Source organism: Marmota monax, unplaced genomic scaffold (genome assembly GCF_021218885.2).
Source record: "Marmota monax isolate L192 unplaced genomic scaffold, Marmota_monax_Labrador192_F-V1.1 WCK01_AAM20220418_F8-fsc00021, whole genome shotgun sequence".
In the NCBI taxonomy this organism is placed as follows: domain Eukaryota; kingdom Metazoa; phylum Chordata; class Mammalia; order Rodentia; family Sciuridae; genus Marmota; species Marmota monax.
This window is the reverse complement of record NW_026695228.1, coordinates 4,353,326-4,367,509: the sequence shown is the minus strand read 5'-3', so window position 1 is coordinate 4,367,509 and position 14,184 is coordinate 4,353,326. Positions and strand designations below refer to the sequence as shown.

The 14,184-nt window shown below is 37.8% G+C and overlaps 1 protein-coding gene across 11 annotated transcripts in view; it reads right to left on the bottom strand.

The window, feature by feature from the left end:
* Rbms3 (RNA binding motif single stranded interacting protein 3) overlaps window positions 1–14,184 on the bottom strand; it is a 1,321,467-nt gene that overhangs the window by 239,970 nt on the left and 1,067,313 nt on the right. The window lies entirely within an intron of this gene.

Genomic DNA, 14,184 nt, shown 5'->3' with positions numbered 1-14,184 from the left:
TAAGTGGTAGAATCAGTATTTGAACGGATCGCTATCCAACACTAAAGTCTATTCTATAACTGCGAAGCCATACCACAGATGGATTCACCAACCAAGGTGAGGAGACGTGTCTTATTTAAACAGCTCTTAGCATACAGCAGTGACTAACACAGCTAGTCACATCAGCACCATGACACTTTTGTTGAAGACATACTATGTGAAAGACACCCAAAGAGAGTTATTTGGGGTGCTGCATGTGGGAGAAGGATAGAAATACAACAACCTCAGATCTTGTACTTTTCTTCATTTTGAAATTTGGACGATCACCTCCTTTATCTTTTTAGTACTAGAATTCCAATATTCCTGAACTGGGAGTTCTCATGCAGAATTTGGGCATCTCACATACAATTAAAGGAATGAATGTTTTGAACCATTCCACCATAATTTCGATTTTGGCAGTGTTGACATGTCTTAAGTACTGAAGCATTCGTAACAATTTTTAAATAATGAATTATATCTGCATCTTGTTTTATAAAATTAAATGGAGAAGATAAAAATTAAAAGTTGATTCTAATGAAAGGAAATTAAGTCATACAAAAATAAACTAGAGGCAAAAATAAGCTTAAGAAACAGCATGCATATTCATGAAAAAAGATGTGCATGAAATGTGTGAAATTTGTCCAAAAGGCAAAGTATAATTTTAGATTTTCTGCTATGTTATTAATATGAACATTCTTGCAATGGATACCATCAATACAAGTTGTCAAACATTCCTACATTTAAATTTTATGTGTGTTTTCAGAAACTTAATACATGACCATATTACATGTAGGGGAAACAAGATAAGAAAAAAAATATGTTAACAATTGCCAAATAAATAATACATATTTATTGTTGCTACAAGAATTTAAGTATGAGAGCAACCTCAAAACCCAGGAAAATGCTGAGAAGTAGGCACAAAGGCAGAAAAGGCCTTTGGAGAACTTAGTTAACCCATGGACTGAGCTGGGCAGGGAGAGGTCTGGGTCCCTCTGTACAATGAGGCAGAGGGAGCCAGCCACACAGCTGAGTGGAAAGTTCAACTGAAGATTTAAAGACAGACTGAGAGATATAAACAGGGTATCTGTAAGACCTGGTGAACAAAGTTAAAAATCATATCAGAAACTCCACTAGAGAGCTGTAATTATTTCCTGCCAAATCTTTAAAGTTTGTTTTCAGGTGTACATTCCTGTGATTGATGAGATGAAATCTTCCTATATTGCTACACATGGCAAATCCCTACCACCAACCAGGTCCAACTTCATGGGCATGATACCTGTATCCTTCCTTACACAGAGCCCTCCCATAGAACAGCATGCATTTGATTGAAAGCTCTGCTATCACCATCTTAAAATTCTTGATAAATTTTTTGTTGTTTTAATAAGGGGCTCCACGTCATCATGACTTATGTTGTTGATCTGGCTATTAATGCAAGAAACCAATTTGAGGTCAATAGGTCAGTATTCATTTTATCAAATGACACAAAAAGATCCACATAAATGTTATTTGGCGAAAATCTTAAGACTGAGTTGATGTATACATAAAAATATGTAAGCATCATAGTATAAAGTTTTAATAAAGAAGAGTAAAGATAGCATTTTGCAAATCAAAAGCTATTTCATAATAGAGATAAGATGAATCTTTCCTTTTCCAAACACTAGGGCCAGCTAAATATAATTTACCCAACTCTTTTAAGTTGTCTTTCCAGTGGAATGTTTTATTATAAGTCTTCCAATGTGTTCAGATTTTTTTTCCTTTTTTTTTTCTTTTTGTAAGTAGGAAGCTTCCATTTCTAAGAACAAATGAATTCTAACTGTGTTCTGTCTTCCCACAGGATCTACTATCTATTGTCTCAGGGAAAATAACCTTTCCTCCTAGCAGAGACATGAATGGGAGAGGAAATGTAAGCCCTTAATTACTACAGATGTTACTTTATGGAATTTTTATTCTAGGAGAGCTACAGAATGAAAAGCCTATGCCCTAGAGCCCCCTCCCTGCTCAATCTCTCTCTGGGTACTCATCCAGCTAAAAGGCAGTTAAGACTCTAAAACTTGCTTGCAGAAGTCCTCAAATCAAATCCTTTCTCTTTGCCTTAAAATGACATGGAATTCTAAAAGAAGACCCAATCTAGATGGGGTTAGTGTTAAGTTGATTTTACATTATGTGTTTTAGGGGACACAGAGGAAGCTAAGAAAGAAAATCAGGTGGCTAGCCCCTTCATTCCACCCACCTACAATATTTCAGTGGTTTGAAAGCTTCCAGTCTTCCCATCTGAATTCTAAATATGATCATCTTTTCTTAAAGCTGTTTTACAGCCATATCAGGCTGGATGGGGGCTGTTTCTATGAACACAAAGACAGCAGCATAGATTGTTCACTTTGGGTTCATTCAGATTTAACTAAGTGAAGTCTGCTGTGAGCCTTTAGAGACTCTCTTCTCTGAAAGAACAAATACAATAAAATTCTGTTTTCTGTAGCTGCCAGCATTTAGTGTCAAACCACGTTATGCTGCACCACCCAGGAGTGACAATTTCATTTTAATGCATGGGGCACATTTTAACAAGGCCACTCCCAGCAAAGATGGCAATAAAGGAGTGGCCAAGGGGAAAAGGTTCAGTAGTCCTCATGCATTTTATGTGGAAACAGAACAAAAGTGGGGCCCAGAGAGGTGGGACTGGGGTCCGTAGCAGCCTGTATTTGAATAACCATCTCAGGAAGAATGTGCCCATTTTCTTCTCAAGTTCCACAATTAAGGGCTCTGAAATGCCAGCTTGGGCTATCTGAAATCTGGCACACGCTTCAGTTGTAACTGACACTAGCATTATCAAGTGAGCCTGAAAGACAGCACACCAGAGGCAGCTGCCTTTGCATGTGCCTTTCAGACGGGCCACTGAATCACTACAAGTGCATCTATTCTTCCTAGGCGCTACCTGAGCCCTCTCACATCCCTCAGAACAGCTCAGAGTGCCAGGCCAACCATTCACCTGACAATACATTAATTGGGCTCTTAGAAGGCTCCAGTCATTGTATAAAAGATTCAGGGTTTTCTGTTAGGTCGGATTTTTAAATATAAATATACATTAAAGGTCCTGTTTGACACACTTTCTTGTCTGAGTGCCTAAGAATGGCTGGTTTCAGTCATTTGAAATGTACCATAGAATTGTGCCACTCTCCTGCCCCCAGCCGCCCCTTTTTTTAAACAACAGCTAAGAGGAGCTGATTTCACAGCCAATACAATTCCCACAGGCAAATTACCTCAGATGAGAGCCTGATCCAATATTAGTAGCATGTTCTATGTCAGACTTAACACACAGAGGTGGAAAAAGTATTTTGCAAACCATTTGCAGCCTATCTATCTCACCTCAACAGCGAATCTCTTGGTTTATGATCTTTAAAGCTGTTAGTTTTATTAAACATGTATTTAAAACAAATCCACTCTGTCATTTATTATGGTTAATTAGAGGCTTCCACTATTGTGAAATGTTTGTGGTTTTGCAATCACAGGCTCTGTACAAATTACTGGCAAACTTAGAACATCCAATGTTGAAAGCCAAGCCTCCTCATTTCCGGTAAGATTTACACAAAGAGTCAACATTAAAAAGATTTTTTTTTTAAGTACTAAAATGTGCACTCCTAATATTTCATAAACAAATTATGTCATTTTTAGTTCAGCATCCCCAGTGAGTACTAGAGACAAAAGATGAATGGAGGAGTTGAATTTTCTTCTTAGATTTTGCAATTTGTTTTCTTCCTGTCTGATGTCTAATATTCCTAGGATACAAGCATTACAGATGTCACATGGAAAAGTAAAGGGACTGCCCTGCTATCCTCTTTTGTATATACTTGGACATCTTGGAGATGTCTTGCTCAGTATATAATGCATTGCCTCTTAGGAAATCCAACTATGGATAGTATTTGATTAATGAAACCCCTCTCCAGAGTTTTTGGAATCATTTAATTTTAGGAATGGAAATGGCCTCAGATAGACTTCTTCATTGTACAAATGAAGAAATCAACACTGGAACACTGTGATTGGCTTCCCTAAAGACTCATTAGTGTATGGTCCTGGAAGAGGACCTTTGCCTCTTGACTCAATTCAGACAGCTTATTTAAAAGAATTGAAGATCACTGCTTGCCAGTCATCCCTCTGGATTTCCTATACTGACTTGTCCACTTCAAACTGCCAGAAGCTGAATGAGACCTGCTATCTCTTCTCCACTGGCCACTATTAATTAGAGCAATCATTTAAAAACATGGTGATAAACCATGATATGACGAGAAAGCCACTTCATCCCAATAGCATTCTTTCTAGAAATCCATATGTAATATAGGTCCTATCATGATAAAAATATCAAAAAACATATCTGGAAGAATTCTCCAGGTTACAAAATCAGTACTATTCAAGGAGAACAAGGAAATCTGAGAAAATCCCAAAGACCAGAGTAGGCTGGTGAGACAGGACAACTGAACTAACATGGTATCCTTGATTGGAGTCTGGACCAAAAAGAGAATATTATTAGAAAACTTAGTGACATCCAAATAGAGTCTGTTATTAACAATAATATGCCAATGTCAGTTTCCTAATTTTTTTGAGAGGGGGAATACTAGAGATTGAACTCAGGGGAACTCAACTACTAAGCCACATCCCCAGCCCTGTATTGTACTCTGTTTAGAGACAGGGTCTCACTGAGTTGCTTAGCTCCTTGCTTTCACTGAGGCTGGCTTTGAACTGGAGATTCTCCTGCCTCAGCCTCCCAAGTCGCTGGGATTACAGGCGTGTGACATAGTGCCCAGCCCACTTTTCTAATTTTGGCAAATTAAATGTGCCATGGTAATGTAAGGTGTCAACAATAGGGGAAATTGATGTGCAGTATGGGAGAAATCTGTATTATCTTTACAAGTTTTCTATAAATGTGAACTTATTCCAAAACAACAACAAAAAAAAAATTTAAGAAAATCACTAACAAAAAACAAATAACCCAATCAGTAAATGGGCCAATGAATTGAACAGACATTTCTCAGAAGATGATATACAATCAATCAACAAATATATGAAAAAATGTTCAACATCTCTAGCAATTAGAGAAATGCAAATCAAAACTACTCTAAGATTTCATCTCATTCTAGTCAGAATGGCAGCTCTTAAGAATACAAACAACAATAAGTGTTGGCGAGGATGTGGGGAAAAAGGTACACTAATATATTGCTGGTGAGACTGCAAATTGGTGCAACCAATATGGAAAGCAGTATGGAGATTCCTTGGAAAACCAGGAATGGAACCACCATTTGACCCAGCTATCCCTCTCCTCAGTCTATACTCAACTTAAAAACAGCATACTACAGGGACATAGCCACATCAATGTTTATAGCTGCACAATTCACAATAACTAAACTGTGGAACCAACCTAGATGCCTGTCAGTTGATAAATGGATAATAAAAATGTGGTATATGTACACAGTGGAATACTAATCAGCATTAAAAAGAAAATAAAATCATGACATTTTCAGGTAAATGGATGAAGCTGGAGAATATAATGCTAAGTGAAGTTAGCCAATTCCCAAAACACAAACGTCGAATGTTTTCTCTGATATAAGGATGCTGATTCATAATGGGGTTGGGGGGATCATAGGTGGATTAGATAAACTCTAGATAGAGCAAAGGGGAGGGAGGAAAAAGAAAGGGGTATGGGGGTAAGAAAGATATGGAATGAGATATGCATCATTACCCTAAGTACATGTATGAAGACACAAATGGTGTGACTCAGTAGTGTACAACCAGAGATGTGAAAAATTGTGCTCTATATGTGTAATATGAATTGTAATTCATTCTGCTATCAAACATAACAAATTAGAATAAAAAAATAGAAAGCACATAAACATCTAAAAAAACCCATTTAAACAATCAGGAAACCATGTTGAAAATTTCCAGTGTCTTGGGCTGACCCAGGAGGTTCTGACACAATTGCTTGGCTTGAAGTCCAGGCATGAAGTTTTCAAAGTTGACCAGGTAATTGATTCTGTGTGCAACCATGGTTAGAAACTATCGTTCTGGAGTTCTATGTCAGATATCACAGACTGGAAACCGTGAGACAAATCCTTTTAATAGGTATCCTTTGTTTGGACTGCAAAGCCCTTTTGGAAAATCTGAAAGAATTGGGAATGCTTAGAAATCGGGTGTCTTCACATGGAGATTTTGTTTTTCTCACCAAAGGTGAGATTGTCTGACCCATGATTTCTGCATGGCAAATGTGGCATAATTAAAAATATTCTTGGTCTTTGTCCCAGTTTCCTGCTTAAGTGACAGGAATATTTTTGTTATTCTGAATAGACTCTTTTTGATCCCACCTAGGTTTATGCTAATGTGGTCACCTGGGGTGGGGGCTAGGTAGCTTCAAAATGGGGGCTATTCACCTAAAAGACCAAGATCCGATTCATGGACTGAAACCTTCAGCTCTACTCTCCAACTTCTGAGGACTGGAATTGGAGCTGGAGATGGACCATCTTCACCAATGGTCACCTCCATGAGAACCTTCATGAAGTCTACACACAAGGTTTGGGGAACTTTCAGGATGGTGAAAATAATGATGTTCCAGAAATGTGGTGAGCCCAGAGAAGGCATAGAAGCTCAACATCCCTTCTCTTATACCTTGTCCATATGCATCTATTCATTTTTGGCTGTTCCTGAGTCATAAAGTGTTTTTATGAGTCATTTTAGTGAGTTATTGAGCCTGAGGATAGTTTGTGGTAACTTTCAAATTTGTAGTTGTCCAGTTAATTGTGAGCATCCCAAGCATCCCATCTGCAGCTGGGTTGGGACAGAGTCCTTACACGTTTGGAGCATGAGGCTAACTCCATGTAGGTAGTGTAAAAATTGACAAGAAGTGTGGGACATTCAATGTCACAGAGTTGAAGAATTGGTAAGAAAAAATAATAGGTATTGATGTCAGAAAAAGCCACACATTTGGTGTCAGAACAGTGCCAGATTAAAAAGCAAACAACAACAACAACAAAACACAGCAAACACGGGCTAGAGTTGAGAAGCAGTTGCTTTCAATAAACACAGCCAGCTTTCCATCATTCCTACCAATCTGTAACAATTGCTAATCCTAAATCAAAGTATTTGTTGCTGAACTTTCAAAGTTTTATTTTTAAATAGTAGAGTCAAGAGGAAAGAAAAATATTTAAATTAATTTATCCATGTGCACTAGCGTTTTTCTGTTTGCCTTTCCCTTATACATCTTCTGCCCTGTTATATGCCCCCAAAGAAGCAGCCTTTCCTTCTGTGGATTACATCATCCTGTCTCTGTTATCTGCCAGCTTTCTATTGGGCTCAGGCATTGTAGGTCTGAAGGAATATCAAAAAGCAAATTTAGAAAGTGGCTGAGTGACTCCTACTCATTCTATTTGTAGCAGGGGTTGCCTTTCTCCCTGGCTACAGTTCTTCCAGTCAGTTCCTCCTCCAATGCTCTGGCTCCCATGGGGCTTTCGAAGTCCTCCACCCATCCCTTCAGCCCTGTGAGTGGTAAGTGCACCCTCCTGTTCTCTGTTGACATCTCTTAACTCTGCCCATACTGTTCCATGTTCCAATCCCTTTAGATCCATCATCTGGAGTGAACTTTTACTTTCATCCCACACCCTGTTTTGGTCCTCTATCAACAATGAAGGAATAAATGATAACCTTAGAGGCTGTGTATTTCAATAAACATGTAAGAAAACATTTTTCCTTCACTCAATCTGGAAACTATTTCTGGCATTTAGATTAATTCACTACTCTGTGCAGCACCCACACCTAGATGCACAATAATCTAAATTTGGCCACAGGTCAATGTTTTCAAAAGGAGTTTTGGTTAAATAAATGGAAGAAAATTAAATTTAAAAATCAAAACTGAGATGAGCTAGAAAGTCCTACCAAGTTAGGTACCTACCACTGAATGCCCTTAGAACAGAGATTATTTTTTAAAGGTTGTTTTAAAACCATTTAAGAAATTTAAATCTCTTCAAGGGATGGGCATATTTTGTCTCTAGATGTTATTATCCATAATATTGCTTTCTCTTGTTCCATGGTTTAACAACTTTTTTTCTTTTCTGTTTCCTAAACATGCCAAACTTGACCCCACCTAAGATGGCTTACTTTCTTTCCTCTTTGCCAAGATTGCTCTCTTCATCCCTGCCCACAAGCAATTATCATGATTGGTCCCTTCTTATCAGCTTAATATCACTTTAAATATTCCCTATTTAGAGGGCTTTCCCATGCCTGATCCTCATCCCATATGCTGTATCACTGTCCTTTGATTTTATGAAAGCCTTGTTTTATTTTGATTTTCTAATTATTCAATATTATTCAATACTATAATTTCAAAGTATTATTTGATATTGATTATTTGTTTATTATAAATTTATTGACATCTCCCTAATCCAACAGAGCATAATTTCACGAAAGCAGACATTTTCTCTTTGTGTACATCTCTATATTGCTGTATCTAGAACAGTAACTGGCATTTAGAAGGGACCAAGACATATTATTGGATGACAAATAAATGAGTGAAGAAATAAGTGCATTTTATCTATCAGGAAAAGGCTCAGGATATTTAAATAACTGGCCCAAAATCTGGTAAGAGGTACTGAACTAAGTCATAAGCTATTTTCAATCTCTGAAAGAACTATGTTCTTAATCACAGAAATGTAGAGAACAAATGGGTTGCACCAACTCACAGAAAGGTGAGCACGTAGGAAACATACTACAGAAGCTGACTCAAACTTACAATCTAAAAGATATTGGGCTATGTTTCCAAATCATTCTTCTCTGTGGGCCAGAAGCAGACTACTTGTTTTAAACCCCCGTAGCCTCTGGATTCTCCAAAACTTCCTTCCATGCTTTGTGCTTAGAACAGGTACAGGGCACAGAGACCCTGCAGGTCCTGAGCATGTTGAATGGCCAAGATTTTCAATCTGGAAATTCAGTTTACCAAATTCAGTCTCATCTGGGTAAATGATTTTTCAGAACTTTCTTCTCATTCCACAAAGGGCAATTTTTGGAACATAGATATGTCCAATTTAAAATAATAAAAAAAAAAGCAATGAATATGTTGTTCCCCGTCTCTAGAAAAAGACTTGAGTCCAGGTTATTTCAGAGTAACAAATTATTTAATACTATTTAATTCAGGCTGGCTGGTTGGTTTGGGTTTTGAAATCTAGGGCTCTGAGTAGTAAAGAGGATGTTCTGCTTTCCCCAGGCATGGTCATGGCTTTCTGATGGTAATAGAAAGACAAGCAGGTAATGAGAAGAAATAGGTGAAAGTAAAAAGAGGCACACAGAAAACAGAGAAGAAGGAGCTGAAGGGGGTACCTGGAACATCCTCTCCTGCAGATTGCATTTGCAGGCAACTAAAAGAGGGATTAAAATTCCAAAGGGGGAAAAATAGGGAAGAAAGAAAGAAACATGGTCTTATCCTTTTCAACCTCAGCAAATACAAAGGTAACCTGTTTTGCAAACACAGCTGTAGTTTGGAGATTGCTAATCACCAAATTTACACTTGAGAGATTTTCTTTGGTCACATTTGATTTCCTGGATCTATGTGTTTGAGATAGTAATGGGAAAAGAACTGCCAAACTGCAAGAGAGGAATTTTTAACACAATAATGGACTCAAGGTAGATACAATCCAAACAGTAAAAACAAAATTTGATAGATATGATCCCCTTAAAAAAATCATATATTTACCTACTATTTAGCATTTGTTTAATAATTTTAAAAATTCCTATATTTTTATTATGCTTATTCTGATTCAGTGTTCTCATTATGTTTCTGGAAGTGGGAGAAGACAGGGCCAAGAAGTATTAGGCAGTAGACCACATGTCGAAAAATGTTAATGATATTCAAAGATATTAATAGAAAATGCAAAAATTATTTGAACCTGGTTTTTCTACCAATTTTTAATAATCATGCTAGCATTAGTCTGCCTGTAACCACCACTAATTCTTTTATTTAGTGAAAAGAAAGAAGAACTGCAGTGATTTTTTTTTTTTTTTTTTTTTTTTAGAAAACTTGCTGGGTCAGAGAGAGATGTGGAACACAAGACCACCCATATGTTAAAAGTCGTTTAAACAAAGCTCCATGAGAATCGAATTAAGTGTACTGAAGGGGGGGGGGAACCCTACAAAACACAAAGGTCTCTGTGTTCAGTGGTCTCTCACGCTCTTTAGCTCACCAGGGGACAGTAAATGCATTTCTTAAAGAGGTTCTATGTTTCCAGATGTTGAAGCTGGATTAAATGTGAATGCTCACTCCCATCCCTTCTCCTCCCTGGGTCATTCTTTACTGGCCTCTCATAAGGCTCTTTCAGTGTGATTTTTGCTGGACAAATGGTCTCATGTTGCTGGGAATGGGAAATGGATAACATGAACATACACCCATGTCTCTGCAGACTCTGGCTGATTTACACCCTGCTCCTCACCCTCACAGGCAAGGTAGTCTGCTGGCACCCACTGGCGCTGCAGGAGTGGAGCCCACTGTCAGCATTCCCACCATAAACTTCTGTTTTTAGAGGTTTATGACTTCGAAGTAAATTGCTGCCTGGAGAATGGTGTATCTTACCATATTGTTTTAACTTACAAGAGAGTGAGAGAAAAAAGAAAAAGAAAAAAAAATCCATAAAAATAAAATGTCATTTCAGACACTATCTAGTGCTTCTGGAACCTTGAAAAGCCTGTAATTGTGCTGTCTCTGTGCCCAACTGGCATTCAAATTGATGCTTTGAGGTTCAGTATTTTAAATATAAAATGAAGATTCTCCTTTTACTTTGAAGAGATGGTAATCAAAGAAGATTAATGTATAGCTTGGAAGTAAAATAATAATGGGGGTTTTCTTTCCAGTCAAAGTAATTTCAGGATCTCTGGTACATGAATGAAGGACCACATCTGGTGGTGAGAAGTGACCAATGGTAACATTCAAAAGGAAGCCTGCTGAAAGAATGATTCAGGTTTTATCAATTGTGATAATCATAAATTCAATAGACACGTACAATAATTTACTAGACCCATTTATAGGCTAGCTGTTCTCCCAAATGAATAAACATATTTTTCTAATAATGTGGCACTGTGAATAGTTAGAGGAAGAAAGTTATCAACCAGTACAAGTTGAGCTGATGCCACTGTAGTTTTCTCTAACATTCTAGTACTCCTTGGCTTAGAACTGGCTAATCATTGGCATCATATGTTGATGGTATTTGATATTCTGCCTTCTCTATTCATGTCCATAATTTTCTCTCCTTTTATTCTTCATTTTTCTATAGTCAAAACAAACAAAAAGAGAAACTTAAAGAGAGTTCATTTAACCATCAATAATTTACTGAAGACCATTTATATGTGAGAAAACATTCTAGGTCCTACGAAAGATATAATGAAGAATAAAGCATGGTCTCTAGCCCTGAGGAATGGGACAGGAGACAGAGTCATGAGTGGAACATTCTGAGAAAGTGACTTGTGGTATGATACAGCCATCAATAGGAAGCACTTCCATCGGCAGAACTGGTGACCATGGAGCAACAGCTCTCAAAGTCTGGGTCCCGTATCGCAGTGGCAGCATCACCCAGAAACTTATTAGAAGTTCAATAATTGGGTGGCACCCCACACCTACTGCATTGGAAACTCCAAGAGTGAGGCTCGACAGTCTGAGATTTTTCAGACCTCCCATATGATCAAGACAATAGGTTCTAATGAGCTAAGGCAATGTTCCTCAAATTTCCACAAGCACCACCACTACCTGAAGTATTTGTGAATACTGATTCCCCACTGCTGTCCACCCTATCACCAGGCTGATGCTTCAGGAGATCAGTGATGAAAATTTTCTAAAAAGTCCTGAGATAATACTGAAACTGCTGATCTGAGAACCATCCTTGAAGAACTACTGTCCCAAGACATCTGCATGGAAGCCAGTAACTTCTCTCACTTGGTAGGTACCATCCTGGAGACAATCGAGAAAAATCAAGGCTTAAATCATCTTGTCTGGTTTGTGGTTCGGAGGTGTAGTTCTAGATGAGAAGGATTGAGTAAAAAAGGAAAGGGGACCATATTTTAAAGGGGAGTAGCACTGTGTAAGGGTTAGGTTGTGAAAAATCAACTTAGTTAAACAATAGCTTTGTTACAGAAAATGCAGAACAAATGTCGATGAAGTAGGAATTTGGGCAGATCTATCTACATATGGTAGGGCTAAAATTATTTTCTCACTTCATCAAGTTAGGTTAATCATATGAGATCTTGCTCCTCTGAATTTACAGGCGAAGATGCATGGTGAATGAAATACTCATCTTGTCAATTTCCTGACTTTTTACAAGAGAGAGAAGCAGACTCGCATTTTCTTTTTCATTTCTAAGGCCTAAGAAATCATTGGTGTGACTTGAACCTACGTTTTCCTTTTCAATCCACTTGCCACTTTCTGCAATTGGGAAATCCATGATTTAGAGCACAGAGTTCTAAGTTTCAGTAGAGGAATGTGACAGATAATTCATCTCCAAAGCTCCTTTCAGCTTCTCTATTCAGGAACTTGATAGAATGGTAATTATGAAATCCACCACCCACCTAACTGTCCATCCATCCATCCAACAATGAAAAAGGAATCCTGACTTAAAGAATCACATAGGCAATCCAGTGGGTAAAGACAAAATTAAATAGCAAATTCATTGCAACTATGATAGATTTTTGAGAAAGATAAACAAGCAAAAATTTTATATGAGCTGTAACAAAGGCAACTAATGCTGTTTGCAGTCTGGGGTTGGAGGCCAATGAAGTACTCTTTGAATAAAAACATTCAAGTGGATACCTAAGAGTTGAGATGTGAGTGAGGCCAGGGATGATGTGGAAAGGTTGCAAATGACATCACCCAGGCTGAATTGAAGCACTGTCATCAGGACCCTGACATAATCAGATTTTAATTTTTAAGGGCTCTCTGTGACTTCTACATGCAAAATACACTGGAGGAGAAAGAGGCTACCTCCAGAGCAGGGATAGAATATCAACTTAATATTTCCACCCTTCTTCCATTCCTAAAGAAAAATAACTTTGTATGTTTTACTCTTTTCATGACATCATACACCATAATTTCTGCTTTGATCTCATGACATATATTACTTGGCTCTGGACTTTATAAGAACAAGCTTCACTTAAAGCAAAATCAAATTGTACAGCAAAGATTGGCAAAAGAGAAGTAAATGCACATCTCTAGTAATTAGAGAAATGGAAATCAAAACTACTCTAAGATTTCATCTCACTGTAGTCAGAATGGCAGTTATACTCATTTATGTATGGCATAATCAAAATGCATTCTACTGTCATGTATAACAATTAGAACAAACTAAAAAGAGAGAAATAAATTCTCAATCTTTGAGTTATAGTTTGAGTTGCACCACCCCCAAGTTCTAACCCTCAGTATCTCAGAATGTGAATGTATCTGGAGACAGGACCTTTAAAGAGGAAATTCAGTTCAAATGAGGCCCCATTCTGTGTGACTGTGCCCTTAGAAGAAGAGGAGGGCAGGACACAGATAGGTACAGAAGAAAGACCGTATGCATGTGGGGAAAAGACAGCCATTGGCAAATCAGAGTAGGCTTTGTAAGAAGCAACCCTGAAGATATCTTGACCTCTGACATCCAGCCTCCAGAATCATGAGAAAATAAAATTGCTTATTTAAGCTACTCAGTCTGCAGTATTTTGTTATGACAGCCCAAGCAAACTATTATGCATTGTACCCAAAAAAGAGAAAAAAAAATCACAATAGATGTCAGAAACTGTATTCTCTTGGTGAATTTGAAATACATTTATTTCTCAGCTGAAGTACAAGTAAAGGAGAAGCTGATTTATTAGAGAGTTTGGGGAGGGCAGGCGATGGGGGAAGAACCAAAGGAATGTGCATGCTGTGTAAAACCAAACATAGCAGTCACTTGGTGAACTCCCACATTGTACTGGCCTCTGAGAGAAGGTTGTACACTATCCAAAAATGACTACACTGGCAAAACTCAGATACCCAAGAGTGTCATTTGCTCTGTCTCTACTATGAAGTCAACAGTCATCAGTATTCTGGAAGCCTGAATGCTTCTACATATATTCACTTTGGGAGAGATTCATTCTGCTTATCTTTCTTCTAACTTTCAAGCACACATCCCTAGCATACATCTA